This window comes from Anopheles coustani, chromosome 2 (genome assembly GCF_943734705.1).
Source record: "Anopheles coustani chromosome 2, idAnoCousDA_361_x.2, whole genome shotgun sequence".
NCBI classification, from domain to species: Eukaryota; Metazoa; Arthropoda; class Insecta; order Diptera; family Culicidae; genus Anopheles; species Anopheles coustani.
In genome coordinates, this window is record NC_071289.1 from 8,540,795 (window position 1) to 8,558,726 (window position 17,932).

Genomic DNA, 17,932 nt, shown 5'->3' on the forward strand with positions numbered 1-17,932 from the left:
CGGTATAATAGTTGAAGAATCATCATCGTGGTTTCCATTATGCAAATGGAATAAAACTTCTGAAGCAGTGTTTGGTTTTCCCGGTTTCAGTTTGAATGCATATTTTCTTGACCATTACTGAAATTGCCATCACTATGGAAGCTGCAGTGCAATAGTTCATGCTGAGAAAAAGATGTTGGGATAAATTTTCATTAGATCGCAGTGGAAAGTACAAGAAGGAATTGTAAAGAGAAATCAATTTTATGGAAGGCTATTTTTAAACTACAACACAATGCGAGTCCAATGTTTCTTGTTGCTGAAATACATATTCCTCCCGACTGAGCAAATTGAAAATAGAAACAAATGCACGATCGATAAACTTTCATGTGTTTTCACATTTCGTACACGTCCTTATGCACCTTTTCGCTTTTGCAATCAAAACGAATCATGCATGCATTTTCCAGCGCTCCACTTGTCGTAATCGTCCACCAAAAGCGGCAGTAAGAATCAATAATCGCAACCCTTAGCCCCCGCAACGCCATTACACAAACGGTGCAAAAGACAGCGTCATCATTTCCACCGAGATCGAGAATTTCCATTTCACCACGAGCACATTCCAAATCCGTCCCACGACAATCGAAAATTCACTCCCACTTTACATCGTAAGCTTCCCTTAATCGATTCAATTCTTATTCGCTCCTGTTTTTTTCCCCACGATCACGCTCTAATGTCTGCTCGTTATCATTTCCAAACCGGATAGAGTTTGGTCCCTTCCCCACCATCCCCCCACCATGGCGGTTGCAAATTTGGTGATTAACTGGAAAATCTCTCCATTTCACCGTTTCGCAATCGATCGCAATTTGCCCCTCGGGCGGCGGCGGGTACGGTAACCCTGTTAACGCTGACTTTGGCCTTTTCTTTTGGGGTGAAACGGCGCATCGATAAGAGTGGAAAGCACCGGACCGAAACCCGAAGGAAACTTTCCACCGTGAGCCCCGGGAAATGGCGGATAGCGAAGCGATAGAGTTCGGATGGGCGAAAAATATCCACTAAGACTTGTTTGGAACACAATGGTATTTCTTTCCCCGACTATGGTACGCGTTTAGCTGTGTGTTTTTCTTTGTTTTCTTTCCGCTTCCGGACGTTGGGGTTTGGGGAATTTCCATACACAAACGCCTTTAGCGTTTTACGCCGCCCGGGCACCACTTTTCGCTTGGAAAATGCATCTGCATCGGCACATATGGTGTTCGCAATTGCATCAAACTTCGCCCATAACACTCCCGTTTCCGTCCGGTGACCTCAAACACCCCGCACACACTCACACACACTCTATCTCTCCAAATGGAAGACGATTCGAACGGTGTGCTGCCACGAAACATAAGGCTTTTCTCTGGTTCTTCTATTCCTCAAGCAGAAGGTAAAAAGAGATTGCTTCCCTTTCGGCAACGCGAGTGGAAGGGCGCCCGGGGGGAGGGGTTAAACGGGTTGTGGCAATGTTTTTCAAGGTTCGTTATCGCCCCCGGGGGCCAATCTGCATAAGCTCGACGGCCGGTGTCGGAAAATCCTTCCGTTTATCGGACGCGGTAAAGGCAAGGAGCGAGCAGCAATAGGACACTCGGAACGGAATTGACGTACGGAAAATAGCGCGCACACACACACACACTCCAACACACAGACATAAAGCAATCGATTTCGCTCTTCGCCGCGTCGTGGGCGTTCGTGGGGAAAGCGGCAAATTTTCACCCCGCGTTCAGGTGAGACTATTTTATTTTCTACATATCTGAATGATTGATGGATCCGTCACTGGCGAACGTTTGATGCCTTCCTATCATTAATCTATTAAATTTGTGGTACGTTGAATGGAAATAAAATACGCCCCCTTTTTCCTCCGCCTGGTTTTCCCCACCTCCAGCAAGCATTGCGCGGGCGGCACACACAAATATACGACGACCGGGGTTGAGTAATTTATTGGACATTCCTAATTTATATGCTCGGTTGCGGGCCGTTCTCTTTTCACTGGTGCTTTTAATTGAATTATCGTTCACTTGTCACTCCCAGTGCGCTCCGATCATTGAGGGTTTGTTTCGGAGTCACTCGGAAAGAATTTTTCAATTTCAATTACTCGATTCCGTTATTGGTTGCTTTCCGAGACATTTAATTCAATCCGATTTCAGAATTGCACTCATTGTTTGTAGCTTTGATAAATAAATTTCCAGGAATGTAAAATTCCTGATTTAAGAGATGTTAATTTGTTTCGTTTTGTTATCATTCAAAAACAAATCAATTAAATTATTTTAAGTTATTTTAAACCTCCAAAAATTATCTTCACAAAGATAATTTCTTTACTATCCAGCATTGATTTGTCTGACAAGGAAAGGAAATAAATCAAATAATTTCAAGCATGAAACAAAACACACTTTGCATTTAAATGAAACTGCATTTTTCCACCTCCAAGGCAAGTCATATACAAAATAAACATAATCCTTGATCCGTGCAGAGCGCCTCTTGTGTTTTCATAACCGTCTTTTAAGTCACCTTTCACTTGTTTTCCTTTTTTGTTTTTTTTGTTTCCGTCATTCAAAGCCGGTGGCATCTTCAGGAGCTCCATTTTCGGCCTTCGGCTTCCAAGAATTCGTCCACGGTCCACTGCCGCACGGACACGAACGGCAAAAGCGCCCACCGTTCCGGCGTTTTGTTACTGACGCTTTAATGAATAATTCACCGTTAATCCAATTACCCAAGATGGATCGTAAAATTATGCAAACTTTTGCTTAATGCGCCCCGCATAATTTGTCCAACCGGTTGGCGAGTGGGACTGTAAAGTGGAGGGGGGAGAGAGACAAACCTTGGATGGACGCACGGGACAGGATAATGGTTCCGGTGGCAGCAGCTTTCGGACAGCTTGGGAATGGCCGCATCATCGTCCGTCTCGGCTAGAACTGAAAGAGAGTTTTGCCCCACAAACCGCAAAAGGAAAACAAATGGTTTTCCACAACCAAACGGTACCAACCAAGAGTGAAGGAAAACATGGGCCGAAAATTAAACCAAACAGCATAAGCACAATCCTAAACTACCTTCGCTACCATCGTTAAGGGGTTTTTGTCAAGCTTGAAATTTGACTAAATTTATGCAACCATCCACTAAAGACGGACGGAGATTTTCCCTTCGCTCCGTGAACAGGAGCATGTGACCTACAGGTTCAGTCTCTTTCCGGGCCAAAGGAGGGTGGATTTAAAGCCCCCAAGCCGCGTGTTCCGCTCGTCGTGATGGAAAACGATAAAATGACAAATGGAATACATTTTTAATCATCCATTCATCCACTTCGTCAGAAACGGGGGGAGGCTTTTGTCTCCTTGGCCCGGGGCAGACATCTTTACCGTTTGTAAACTTGTGCCGCAGCCTAGACATTAGTAACAGAAGGAAAGCAAACCATAACAATGAGAAGAGGAAGTAGAAAAACTGACAGATGGAAACAATAAGAACGAAGACTTCCGGCCTCAGGAGCTTTAATGAAGGTCTTAATTAGCCAGAACATAATCAAAAGCATTGATAACGTAATTACTGTCAACCGCGCGACACGGTTGTCCCCCACTCGATAGTCGACGCCGTTGGACAGAACACTTTTCCCAACCCATTTCCGCAACGCGCCAGTCAAATCCATGGGAAAACAGCCGATGAAAGGCTCGCGTCCACATCGAACGCCTGAGGATATGCCTCGTTGAAGCAGAGTGTGATGGAAGAAAAAAGGAGTAAAGGGGGAGGAGGGGAGGAGGAACGGGTGGTCGATTTGGTTTTTTGCCATAATTAATGAGGCGCGGCTCTAAAACGAGCTCTGGGGCGTCCCGAAGTGGCGGTGGCGGCTGAAATAAATACGTTGGTTTTCGTCAGCCTCCAGAGCGTGGGCTCCGGTGGTTGCCCTAAACAGAAGCGTAATAACACTAATAATATGTTTTCCCAAATCCAATCAACCCGCCAGACTCGACAAAGCAGCATAGCCCGCCGCCGGGGGAAGGATTTTCCGGCTATTTCCCAACCGCGGCCCTCCATCAAAAGCCAGCCATCAGCTTCCAATCTAATTAGCAGCAATGTAATAAAATTGCACGAGCTTGTATTGTTTATCGGAGAGGTCCATGCAATAAAGAGTTTTCGCTTGTTTTTCCCCTGCGTTTGCGTGGCCCGAAACCCATAGAAACCTGTCGCCACCGGGAAGATGGTTGGAAAAATAAACATATTTATTTACCCTCTCCAGCGGACGCAACTTTGTTGACATTTCAGGGACTTTTGGGATTGCGTTCGGCTGCCCACAGTCGTGTTGCTTTTTCCTATTCCCTCCTATTTTCCGAGGAACAGATTAACCCACATCCAGCGCGGCGCTGAATTGATTGCAACCGAAGCGATTTCGTAATCTGCCCCGATCTCCTCCAGCCGAATCACTGAAACTCCCGAGCTTTTCGACGAGTTCTATCCTTTTTGTTTCGTTGTTCGTTCGTTCGATGTTGTTTTCTACCCTGGCGACCATTTTTTTTTTTTTTTTGGTGTGCGTGTGTCTCGTGGCGTGTGTTTTTCTCTCGCCTGTCGAGTTTCACTGTCTCAACAGTTTTGTGAAGAAATATTACAGCTTATCTACGGGGTTTTTTTTAGGGGGAGCGATGCGCAACATTGCCATAAATTAACATGTTCCACCGAACAGACAGCAAAGTGAAGTGTTACACTGCGTCGAACGCATGTGGCGGGGCGTTATGTAAGTCATGTTTTTCTCCTTCTCCAACGCTGTGTTTTTGTGTCGGTTAATTTGCACAAATCCTTCGAAGCACTTTTAATCCTTCAAAGATTTGTTGAAAAGTGAGACGACTCTTTGAAAGCAGAATAAATTTATGTTTTGCGCATACTAAATTTTATAAATCTTTTCTCTCGTCACTTTTGAATATCAAAAAGTATGATCGTAGCGAAATTTACATGAAACCCTAAAAGACAAATGGGGAAACTTCAAGAGTTAGACAAAGCTTCAAAGCATGTATCAACAAGTGTTTTGGTCAGTCAATAAAAACCACCTTTTATGTTGCTAATACATGTATGTAAAATATATCGAAGTTCGACATGAAGTGCCCGAAAAAAAGACTTTTGCTGGAAATTTTGGAAAAATATTGCCAAACCTTTGCAGTTGTTAATTTTCCTTGCAAAGCAATGTTTGCTTGGATTATTTTCAATGTTAACCCTTTCAGGACCATAAGCTATTCAAGACTAAAATTTGCAATACTAAAATTTGCAAAAGTAAATAGATTTTGGCTAATTGGGGTGTAAAATAAGTGAATAACACCAGAAAAACCTAGCAGTTGATTTGTTGTAACTTCATGGGAAATGTTTTTCCCTATGAACCATAAAAGTAAATAAATTACGAGTATAGTTATGATATCGAATTTCTTTTATTTGCTTTCCAATACAAATTATATATTTAAAATTCTAAAAAAAACAGATTTTAGCCATTTCTATAAAAAAAAATAAATTCATCAAGTCTAATAAACTTTCCAAATACTAAGTTGTTTTGGTTTTGGAGCAATTCATTTTCATAGTTCTTTTTTTGTTTATTTGCTCAGAAAGACATTTTCCACCTTTGACGTAATGTTTTCTTTGATGTTTTGTTTCAAAAGTATCGTTTTGATAATGGTAGAACAAAAAGTAACGAGTTTTGTAGATGGGAAAAATATTTCCCTTGGTCGTGAAAGGGTTAGTATAAAAAAAAACAACTATTTTGTTTTTAACTCACTGTTAGCACTAACGTTTTTACGTTTTGAAGAGTTTGCCTATTTTGTAAACCTTGCTTTAGAAACGGGCAAAGTTTGATCCATTATATGTAGGAAAAAAAAAGGAAAAATGCAAGTTCGAGTTCTTGAAGTACAAAAGAAGCAAATTGCCCTCGTTGTCAAACAATAACGATGCTGGGAAAGATAAAAGTTGTTTTTTATCGATCCGTAGGATAAAAAAAACGTCCCTCGTGGACAGAACGCGCTGTCGCCGTTTCGCTTCGGGAACTTCCTAAACGAAATTAGTTGGACAGTGTTTTGGCAACGGATCAGTAAGGACTTCGTTGTCTCTAGAAATAACTCACCCTGTTGCCGTTTGCCACTTTTTTTTGTGTGTTCCTTTTCAAACATTTTCTCCTTCCACCCGCCGGTTGAATTGTGTTTCCATCATCGAAACGACCGGTTGCTCATACGGCTGGAGGGAGAAACCCGAACGAAAACCCAACATAAATGTGCTTGCAACATATCGTACGCCAGAATGCACTCCATAAACTTCATGTCCTGTGCCAGTGTTCAGTGTTTTGCAAGCGGGTTCAATTCGGGACACAAGTCCGGTCGGGCGGTGATAAAAATAAAATGGAGCAAAAATAGTCACCCTTCCGAAAAAGCACTGCGGTCAAATGCGGTTCGTCTCGTTTTACTGCTGGACAACTCCCCGACAGCCGGGGAGAGTTGGTTGGTTTTCCTTTTCGCCGCCGAAAAAGCTTTCCAATCAACAAAGTTCGCATTCGCCGTTTCCTCGACCGCCTTCGCTTCATCAATTGGCGGAGCAGCATTTTTTCGAGGACAAACATCAGTGAACGGTTCATTCTCGGCCCCGAAATGGGGGAACTGTTCGGAATTCGAACCACATCTCATTGCGTTTATCTGTCGCATTTATACGCTAGATTGTTTCATTTGCCTTTTTTTGTGTAAGCTGACTTTTTTTCCGTGTTGTTTGTCGTCCACTTCTTTGCTGTCATTGCCGTTCCATTTCACTTCCATGGTCCGCTTGAAGGCGATTCTACAGATCATTTCGCCAATTGTTGTTCATCCTTCCCGAAGATGGACAAAAGTGTCGCAAGCGTACACGAAAACCCCCTCGTGAGTTGCGGACAATTCAATGAACGAAACCAAATCCATTCCACTTCCCGACGGCCCATTTCTTTTCTTTGGAGGCTTATTTTTATTTGCTTGTTTGTTTTGCTTCAACCCATCGCGAAGTGGTGGTGGAAAATTTCATTCGATTTTCGCATCTGCGGAAGCGTAAAGTTGGGTTAGGTTTCTACATTCCCGCTCGCGTTCCGCTTACGAGCCGCCAAGACAAATGAACAAATCGAAGTCGAAGTGGGTAACGGGAAATAAAATATCTCGCCCAGAAAATGGGAAATGTCACGAAAAGGGACGAACGGAAAAGCACTGTCCGGGAAATGGAAAATCGAACTGCCCCCGATAGCACGGACCACGTGCAACTGTGTGTGAGAAGGCAAGAGGGCGAATTTGTGTTGGTGAAACCCATTCGATTCCCGTCTCAGATGGATTCTTTCGGGAATAAGATTTTCCGAGCACCGGGTTTGGAACCGACCTCCTCCACGATGATGGTAATGATGATGACGACGACGGTGATACTACACAGCACGGCTACTACCGGGACTTACCGCCTTCAATGGGGGAGAAAAAAACGGCCACGTTTTGTTCGACAAACCAGGAGGGTTGGGAAAATAAATAGCGCATGAAGCGCGTCAACTGGGCGAGCTCTGGAAATGGTGGTCTTTTTTGGCAACAGTTTTTCCTTCGTTTCATAATCAACCGTCTCCACCACGCGACCACGTGGTCGTCTCCTGGGATGGACAGGTTGTCTCCGGGTTTATTTTATTTTCCCTTTTTTTTGCACTCTACTTGTCTCTTCCGTTACAACGTACACTTTTGAATGATTTCTTTTCTTGCGTTCGGTTGAAATTTTGTTTGCGCTTCGTCGGTTTAGGAGTTGCGTACCAAGACCAGAGAACGGTAATGAAAAACTCCCTTCCGATAAAAGATCAACCCGGACACAAACAGTTCCCCTCGGAGATTGATTTTCTTCCTTTTGCTTTTGTAGAAGAAAGGAAAAAATACGTCTTAAAAAGAACGTTAGCTTTTTTCTTCTCCTTCAAGCTCTACAGTTGATGGAAGTTGGTTTGTTGGAAGCCGGAAAAAAGCCGAGTTCTTTTTCAGAACGGATTTTCGGAGACAATCCGGACGCTTTTCCGTCCCCTCCGGAGCTGTCAAATGTGTGTGTGTTTGTGCGTTTGTGGTATCTTTTTGAAGAATGACAGGCCCCCGATAGGCATCGGTTGACGTGCCGGTTGTGTTCTCCGTGCGAGCAAGAGATCCACTGCTAAAGCTTTTCCGTCTCTTCCACCTGCCCCTCCCCCCAGGCGTTTTGATAGAAGTTTTTCCATTGCACCCGCAGGAAATTCCGTTATCGACGAAGGATGACACGCTTGAACTGAGAGACGGTTAAAGCAAAGCGCTTTGCTCGCCGGTAACGATTTCGATACACCCTTCAGCACACACACCACCCTCCCCACCCGGTGGAACTCCCGAAGGTGCACAACTTTTCCACCCCAAAAGCGATAAATCGGAAGTGGAACTCGAATCCTCTCTCTCTCTCTCTCCTCTCGAAGCGCCGGATCGATGATCCCCGGGAGCGGTTGCATAACGGACGGAAGTGTCACAATATGAAGACAACGTGACAAAGTCCTCGCCGGTTGGATTCGCTGGAGTGCAAAATACTTCACGTTCGCAACAAAAAAAGAAGGTGTTTTAATGGTATTTCTTTGCATCTTCGTTTGAGAAAGACCGGATGCGGCGGATTCGGGGTTGCAAAAAGCAAACTCGGTTCTTCAGAATAAAAACTGGAGTGGAAACACCATTATTTTCACGGTTCGTGATGCAAATGTACATTGAAAAACAGGATCATAGGCCAATCAAGGTGAAGCGGTTCTAGAAAAAGCTGAAAATAGATGCTAAGAAACAAATCCAACATTTATTCCATATCGAACTTGGAAAAATGAAAAGAAATTAAATAAAAGAAGCAAACAGCTTCTTTTTCAAGGAAGTGCTCATATAGTCAGGATCCTTAAAATAAATTATGTTTCCATTCGTATACTTCGCAAATCATACCTTTCAAGGTATTTTGCTTGGTTCTTTATATCTGTTCATAATTAACCGCAATATCTTCATGTTCCGAAATTGAAAATTTCTCATTAAACAATTTAGTATCGAACAAGAAAATGTCAAGCACTCTTCCGGTGCACGTGCTCAAGAGCTGCAAATTCTGCATAATCCTCAGCATCTGCCCTGCAAGTTACAAAAACGACCTGAAGTGAACTCGAAAGACACAAATCGGTGCGAAGGCAGAAGTTATTTCCTGCGACAATTGAGTTCGCCATTTTCACCAGGGCCCTGAAACAATCGTCCACTTCGGCTCGATGGCATTTGCCAAATGAAGCTGACAGCATCCCAAAACGATGATGGACTGCCTAAGGAGGGGGGACTGAGGGAATGGGGCGTCCCGGGCCGAGGTAGTTAGTCGAAATTACTTACTTCGCCGGGCCGCGCGTTGACACGGTGCCAACACCCGGGTGGTGGCCGCTAGGGGGGAAAACTTATTACTGCCATTCGCAATGACGCAAAACACTGGCTTCCGAACTTTTGCAAGAACGAGCGCAACGGACTCCTCGCACGGGCAGCCAAAAGGAAAGTCAACCCATGGAAAATGGAAATTCAAATCGAAACCACCAACCAAAGAATTATGCGAAATCCCGGACGCAGGGTCTCTCCGCCAACCCTTCTTCGATGGGCGCTGGGTTTGCTCTTCTCGTTTCCCGGGTCGAAAGTCCACCGGAAAGTCCGAATAAATTACTGCACTACGTGTGCGTGTGTGTGTGTGCGTCTGATGCAGTCGGCAAAGCTCTTCCCAACGGCCCGGAAAACGCAAAACCCAAGTGTCTATGGTCGACCTTCGTCGGGCGGCGAGCAGGATATTGCATTTGCATTAAATGAATAGATGAGCCAACGGAGCGAATACATTTATTTTGCATCTGACACTGGTGGAAAGATGCTCGCATTTATTTTCCCACTGAGCCTCTCTCTCTCTTTCGGACTTTCATTCAGCACAAGAATGGACCCATTGGATCTTGTTCCTCGTACCTTAATTCCATCGCCAGCTCAGCTCGCCTTCGGTGAAAAGTTAACCCATTCAGATGCAAAATGACGGCGAATAAATATGTGGCCATCTTTTCAACGTAAGGCAAAAGTTCTCGTACTCGATAGCAAGAAAAGAGGAGCCCAGGTAACGTTGAGAAATTGTAATAAAATCGTTTCAAAAAGGTATTACCATCCATCACGATCGACATTGGTAAAGCTTTTTAGATGCGTAAGGTTCGAAAGATAGTTTGGAATCAAATTAAACGTATAGAATGACTCCAAACCAACACATGGGTAAAGTGGTCATATCTGATCCGATTTCAGACATCCACCAAAGTAACTAGTAATTATAAAAACTTTGATTGCTTTGCCGGAACTTTCCCGTGCACCTTCAAACGAAACGCTTTTCATCCGGAGCGCTCGAGAAGAAAAGCACGTTGGATGATGATGGTTTGATGCAACGTTGCATAATCCGACGAGATGCGGACCTGCCCATCCCTTTCGACCGGTTACGTCACGTTATGCAACGGCGAATGATATTCTTTCGGTTTTAAGGTTAAGCTTTTTCGAGTTTTGTTTCCCTTCAGTTTGCTTAAGTCCGGTTTACTGCAAAGGGGTGGCTCCTGCTGGTTGAAGTGGTGAAAGTGTGGTGGGGATTTGGGATGAGTTTGGACCGCTTTAATCCACCCACAGCACGAGCTAACTAACAACCGAACGCACGGCAAGTTGAACGTTGCAAATTGGAATTAGTCAAAATAAGAAGTTGTTTTTCTTTGACACAACATACTTTTGCGTTGAGTGGGAAGGTGGAAAAAAGGGAGGAAAACAAGAAAGGGAAAAAGCTTCCAGAATGTTCCCCAAAGCCCTTGAGCCCAAACGCAAACTGTGAGGCAAAGTTGGGACCCGAAAAGAAAGTAGTTAATCTTGCTCCGTTGAGAAGACCGGGTCCGGGAAAAAGGCCGGGAAAAAATGCGGGATGTTTCGAAAAAAAAGACAATCGCGCCACCGACATTACAGAAGACCAACTTTGCGCAGCATACTTGCACACACTTACTTTCTCTCTCTCTCTTCTTTTTCTTATCGTGTGTGCGGGAAAAATCTTAATTCAATATTGAACTATGCTGGCGCCAACAGTTTGTTGAGGAATGTTGTTGCTGTTGCGTTTTGGTCGCTTTTTCTTCCGTTCCAAACATTTTCACCCTCCCAATCGGGGTAAGTTTTTCATCCCTTTTTTATCTCCTCCTTGGGGTGTCATCTTGGAAGAAGTTCTCTGTCCCGCCGGTGGACGATCCTATTCTTATCACTTCGAGTTGGGAGTTGGGAGTACAGACTGCTAAACTTTTCCTCTTCCACGTTATCCACGGCTCAACAGCTGCGCACAGCTCGGTCTCCCACTCGGTGATCAAAGGTTTAGAAATAGAAATAGGAAAAAACATGCACATGTCAATACTTGCTTCAATTCGAACCGGGAGCGTCACGTCACGTTGTTTGTCACAATGTTTGCCCGGGAGAAGATTGATCGAGAGTGACAAAACCAACCCACCCTAGGAGTGTTGGGTCACTCGAGGGTGGTGTACCCGTGGTCATCAAACGAACACACAAACACACGCACTGTTTGCCACAAGCCATATTGATGGATCCACCGTTTGATGACCATCGGAAGTGATATTTTTTTCCATTTTGCCACTCAAAGCAAAAACAAAATTGATGGCAACACGAGCTTGACATCAAAAAAACGAAACAGAAAAAGAGGAGAACGAAGCGGAGCGTAAATAAAAAAAGCATGCCATTGCATTCCGGGCGGCACGACGGAGCTACTTGTTGATGGTGAGGCTCGATGAGCACCGCCTAATACCTGTAGGACGGACCCAAAACGGCCAACCGGAGGCCCGGCCTTTCCGAGGCCATTGAGAAATAAAAGTTAGATTATCACCAACCTGTAGCCGATTGCGCTCCAAAGAGTGTCAAACCACGGCGGTCGGGATCGGCCGCTCCTTAAGCCTCTCGCTCGGCTTTGTTTTGTCAGGATTTATTCCACCACTCTGGCTGGGTCGCCTTTTATTGGGAAAAGTTTCATTAAAAATTCATTGCCTCTTCTTTTGGAGAGACGGGCCCGGAGAAGGGGGTGGGGTCAGGAAGGACAAAGTTGCGTCCCCGAAAGAACAAAATCTTGCGACCTCGACGATCGGTCGGTTGCGTGCCAAAGCAAATCCAGTCCACAAATCCTCCCGACCACCCCGGGGAGGAGGAGGAGAGAGGGAGTCGTCGCGTTCGCAAGTCACGCTCGTAAAAATATAATCCTTTGTGTACGAGCACACACACACACACATAGCAAGGACGACGCGCCCATCGACGTGGCCGGATGACAATGCAACGGGGGAAGCCAACTTCATGTCAAGGCGTCCGCCTTCCGTCCGGAGCTTCAAGGAAAGACACACAATCGCGAGGGCGCATAAAATAAATATGGGACGATGGGTTTTATTATATCGCGTTCTCTGCTCCCCCTCCCCCCATGTGTCGCGAGCCTTCCAACTTTCCGGGAACCAGTTGGCATCGGAAAAGCCAGTCCGAGTCGGGAAGTGAAATATTCCAATTTTTATGGCCTTCAATTTTTCATCTTTTTAATATATAGTAGATATATATATTTTTCCCTGCGTCCAGCAATCATGCGAACCACGGACCAACAGAAAGACAGTATTTATGTGTATATGTGTGAGTGGGTATGATGGGTGAGATATATGACATCGGGGAGATTAAATGACAAGCCAAGAAGAAAGTTTCGTGTGTCTTTCTGTTGAAAGTTGAAAGCGAGCAAACGACCGTTGACGTCGTAGGGAAATTGCCACCCCTTGCGAATTGGAGAGCGATGTGCCATTTTTCCTCACCTCCCGGGAGAGAGAGAGAGAGGGGGTGTGGGGGAGGGGTAAGAGGATTCCAGTTGAGAGCGATCAATAAAAATAAAACGTACACAAGGGGGGAGGCGCGGGGATGAGATGCGCTGCCACTTTGGACTTTGGCTCGGGAAAGTTGGCGACTTGCTGACGACCGGTTGACGTCCGTTGGGCTGGGGAGGGGGACGAAGGGGAAGAAAGTTTTCGGGAGGATATCGTCAACTTTTTTTTTTCGGGCATTGTGTGTTGTTTGTGTGTGACACGCGTTTCGGATTTCGAACCGGGGGGTGTTGTGTTCACGTGTGGAAAACAACTTGTCCGGGGAAATTCAAGCAAAAGTTGTGTCCTGTTCGTTTTGGGAACTGTCAATTCCGGGACAGGGGGTAACCCGGTTGCGCTTGTTACTGAGAAGTCAGAGAAAGGATGGTTCAGTGAACCCTTACCAATTTGACGCCAATTCGACATAACTTTTGTTTTCGTGTCTGATTTATTCCACGCGTATCATTTCACAAGCGTGTTTCCGTGCGAAATTGTTTTTATTTTTCACGGTGCGCATGATGATCGTTCCGGAAACAAACAAAACAATTTCGTGAACATTTTGGATCAACTTCGAAGGAATTTCCTTTGACACATGGAGGCGCCCAGTCATTTTCGATGCATATTAAAAATCACCAAAATTCCACAAGCAACTACAAGCGATGACGTGTGTTTGTGACAAGTGATGGAGGTACTCGTTTTAATTGAAATTGATGAAAAATATTCTACCCTTCGAAAAATGACGTGGCACTCGACAGGCACAGTACTTATCGGCCCGAGGAAAGCGAAGAGTGAAAGGGAGAGAATGTGAAAAAGTCGGTATGAAAATAGAGAGCATAAATTAATTAATTCCACTGACGTCGAGCTTAATCCGGTTCGAGGCAAGCCTGCGTGCGGACAAGCGCGTGCAAAATCGAACCATTTTCGCTTGAGCCGATTACTAAGCCTCACATACACGCACACACACACACACACAAGCACACAGTATCACACTGTTTCGCTTTAGGTGAAGAATGGTGCGAAATACGGATCCTTTCAGAAGCGAAAGGATAAGTGGAAAATTTTCATTTTTCCCTCCCCATTTCGGTATCTGCGCTCCGCTGCGGGTGGGGGAAAACAATGTTGCACTTTCCCTCCCTAGACCCCCTCCCCCAGGAATGTAAACCCGTTTGCCACCCATAAAAATGATTGTTCGCCACCGGATAAGTCCCGGACACAATGGCCGTCCGAGAGCAGTTGGCGAGAAGTAATTTATTCTGCCCAAGCGTTTACAGTGCCTTTCATTGCGCTTTGCTCGCGAGTGCAGCCCCTGTGATGACGTGGAAGTGCAGCGACCATGAAATTGGATTCAAACTCGATACATTTTCCGCTCCCGGCGGAATCGAATGGTTTCACTTCATTTGAAATCAATTAACGGAGGTTAATGGAAAAAAAAGGAAAAACGCTAGCAACCGGGTACGCTTTACAAAAGTCCGCGAAAACGGGGCACCAGTGTTCGAACGGTGCTTTAACAACTACCAAGCTGGAATATCGCAAAAGAGAAAGCCACTTTAGTTTTCTATTTTCCATTCGCAACGTTCACTCAACGTTTGCTAGGATCATTTTATCTCTCAATCCTTGTCGTAACTTTCGTTAACTATTCGTGTTGCGTTCTCAACAGTTTCACTGAAAAGTGTCAGTCGCGAACACATCCTTTGCCACTAACGCACCACTTGGCGTCAAGGGTGTCTAATGCTCAACGTTTGTTGCATACTTTCTAAAGAATGTTTTCTGAATGCTCTTGGTGCCTTCTTTTCCTTCGCCGTACTTTTCGTATGTCAGTGCTTGACGGAGGATTTATGCTTTTCCGCGTGCCTCCTCCCGCCCAACCAAGGAAGAGCGAGCTTTCAAAAGATTATCCCTCCGCCCGTTTCCAAAGGAACGTACACACAAACACACACGCACCGATTGAAGCTGGCTAATCTTGGGTCACACTTAGGTCACTGGTGATGATGGGCTGTGGGAGTGGAGTGTGGGGTAAGGGAGGGGCCCTTGGAGTCATAATGTTCACATCTTCACACACATGGGCCCATCATACACATGATAGATCTACTTTTAGCATGTTTTCGACGATTGACACCACGGCTCGACTGGGACGAGCCTCACACTCGTGGTTCTATGGGCGTGTGTGTGTATGTGCGAATGGTGCTTGATTTTCGTCCTTCTGGTGGCCACACACATGAGCACCAGTGTTTACCTTGGATGGATGGGGCGGGGCGCACAATGCGGGGCCAAAAGATGATGATACGATGATACTTCATCGCTGAATGGGCCGCGCGGCTGCTCTTTCGACGGCTCTTTTGCGGTGAGTGGCTCGACACCGCCCGCCATCGGTGTCCCGAGCCTGCCCGGGATAGATTACATCCCCCCTCGGACTCCCCCCCCCCCCTCCCACCAGCGGAAATCCTCCATCATGGGCCACCTCCCTACGGCTAACAAGGTTGTTTCGGGTTTCGCCAATAGAATTACCTTCTATGAATAGGGAGGCAGGGTTTTGTGATACATGAATAGGTGAATATCCTGATGAATGCTATTCACACATCATCTCCACTGTAAGCTTCAATCTGAACAGGGGTATTAGAGGTACCGACACCAAGGTGTCGTTTTTCATCCCGAGTTCCTTCCTGGCTGAGTTTCTTTGACACTTTTGTTACATTTAAAATAAATGAAGTTGTTGGCATGTTGGAAAACTATTCAACATAGGTTTTGATGCTGGTTAGAACCCAATATCGACCAGTACCTAATTGGCTTATCCATAAAACGGTGCCTTTACGATAGCTTTATCGAGGCCGCACGCATCATTAATTAAATTATTAATATTGATCGAATATGTAGGCATTAAATTTAATTTGATTGTTCCCACCGAGCAAAAGTGGCGGCATAAGGTAATGTTCAACTAAATAAATCGACAACGCACCACCATTCGATCCGATACGAATCTAATTTGCAAATGCAAACCGGGTATAAAAATGTGAAACAAAATGGTTCCAATTGTTCTGGCGAGCGCTTAATGTGAAACACACAACACAAAACCCCCACGAACGGGGCAATTAAATGCCGCTCTACCTTTATCTTTATTACTCCGGCCAGATCCTTTTTATTGATCGCTTAATCAATATCAATTAAAAAAAACACATCGGAACCGGAACGCAGATAATGAAGATCCGGCCCGCGGCGGCCACTCATAATCAATTTTCGGAATTGTTGATGCGAATAAAAAGGGGGGTCGGAAAAGAACGAAAACAATGGAAGCAAAAACCAAAATTGGAAAAGGTTTTACGCGGCTTAGCCGCAAACAGATCGACGACGGAGAGAACGACCGATGCGGGTGGCATCGAAACGAGTCTAAAATCAATATTTCAACCCACTGCGAGCTTTCCGAGGGCACCCCCAGAACCCTCGAGCGGAGATGATCAAACAAACAAATTAACTGCTTTCTTCCCGCGCGAACGCTACTAATACCCGATGATCAACGGTCCCGCAATCATGGGGCCGGCCTGTTTCTGTTCAACTGGTCTCGCGAATTAATCCGCTCCACTTCAGTTCAGCGACAAAAGACAGTCTGTGGGGAGAGGGGGAAAGAAAGCAAGCGGCAAAGGGGACGTTGGTTTTTCTTTGCTCCAGCGTTCTTTGCCCGCCGGCCATCGCCATCACCAATGGGCTGCTCGCAAACCCATAATTTTCACCCAATTTCACACCACCATCTAATGGTAATATTCAAATTTTCTTTGATGTGACACCAAACAACAAGAACAACAACAGGGGAAGGAAAAAACACACAACGAAATTCCCCTGCCAGCATAAGAAAGCAAAAAGAAGTGAGATCCGTTGGGCTGGAAGCAAAAAGAAAGCTTTCGCACGAAGCGACATTGCAGTGCGAATCCATTGGCGAAGGGAAAATGGAAGGCAAATGACAAACCGAAGCAGAAAAGTGAACAGCTAGAAACACCAAGGCAACCGTATCGAAGGCAAAAGGTATATATGTGGGTGTGTATGTGTGTGTGATTTTTTTTTTTAGTCTTACTCTACTAGCGAACGCAACCCCGATGGAGGCGCCTGGTGTTCGTCTCGGTGTGTAGCATTTTCCAACACTGTGGGGCGCCGGAGAGCACTTTGTTTTGGGAAGGGGGGGGATGATATGGAACGGGAATTGGATGGTCTGAACATCAAAGCGAAGGAAGCCACCGAAAGCCGCAGGGTTGTGAAAAGTGAGAGTGGAAAAATGAAAATCGGCATCTCCCATGCGATACGGTCGTTTAAAATAATAAGTATGGAATGAAATAAAATTTACATTTCGTTACGGTTTACGGTACAGCGAAAAGAAAACCCCCCCGATGGAGACCGCCGGTGGGTGCTGCTTTTTGCAAACTGTCATCACCTCCGCCCGTCGATGATGGCGGACAGCGGGAGTGTTTGGTTCGCTTTTCTTTTGCACGTTCGTTTGCCGAAAACCCGCACGGGTTGGCACCGTCGAGTATTAGCATATTCGGGAAGCATACGGCGTTTGCGAATTAAAATTCTAACTTTAAACACGTACATGTACACCGAACACAATGAGCTGGGGATGTGGTGGTGTTTACAAAAAAGTTGAATTTTAATAAAAGAAAATCGTATGCAACACAACGCCGTTACATGCAATACAATCTGCTTGCGGAAAAGTGTTTGAGTAAAAACAAATCGCTTTAACCCTTGCCGGCACGCGATATGAAAGCGGCATAGACAAATATTTACATGTCGTTTCGGATTTTACAACAAACTATTCTGTTGCATCAACGTGTAACAAATGCATTTAAACTACAATCTAGGGGTTTGACTTGATTCTTTTCGTTTAACATTTTTTACAGGATAATCAATCAGTTTCAAGTTGTCTTTAAATCGTGTCGTCAACTTCGTTTTACTTTATTCAATCACATTGTTATTTGTTTTATTCCGATACTGATTGATAATTTATGTTGAAACAGCACTATGTCTTTGTGATTATTTACCAATGAAACCAAGGCAAATAATATGTGTGAA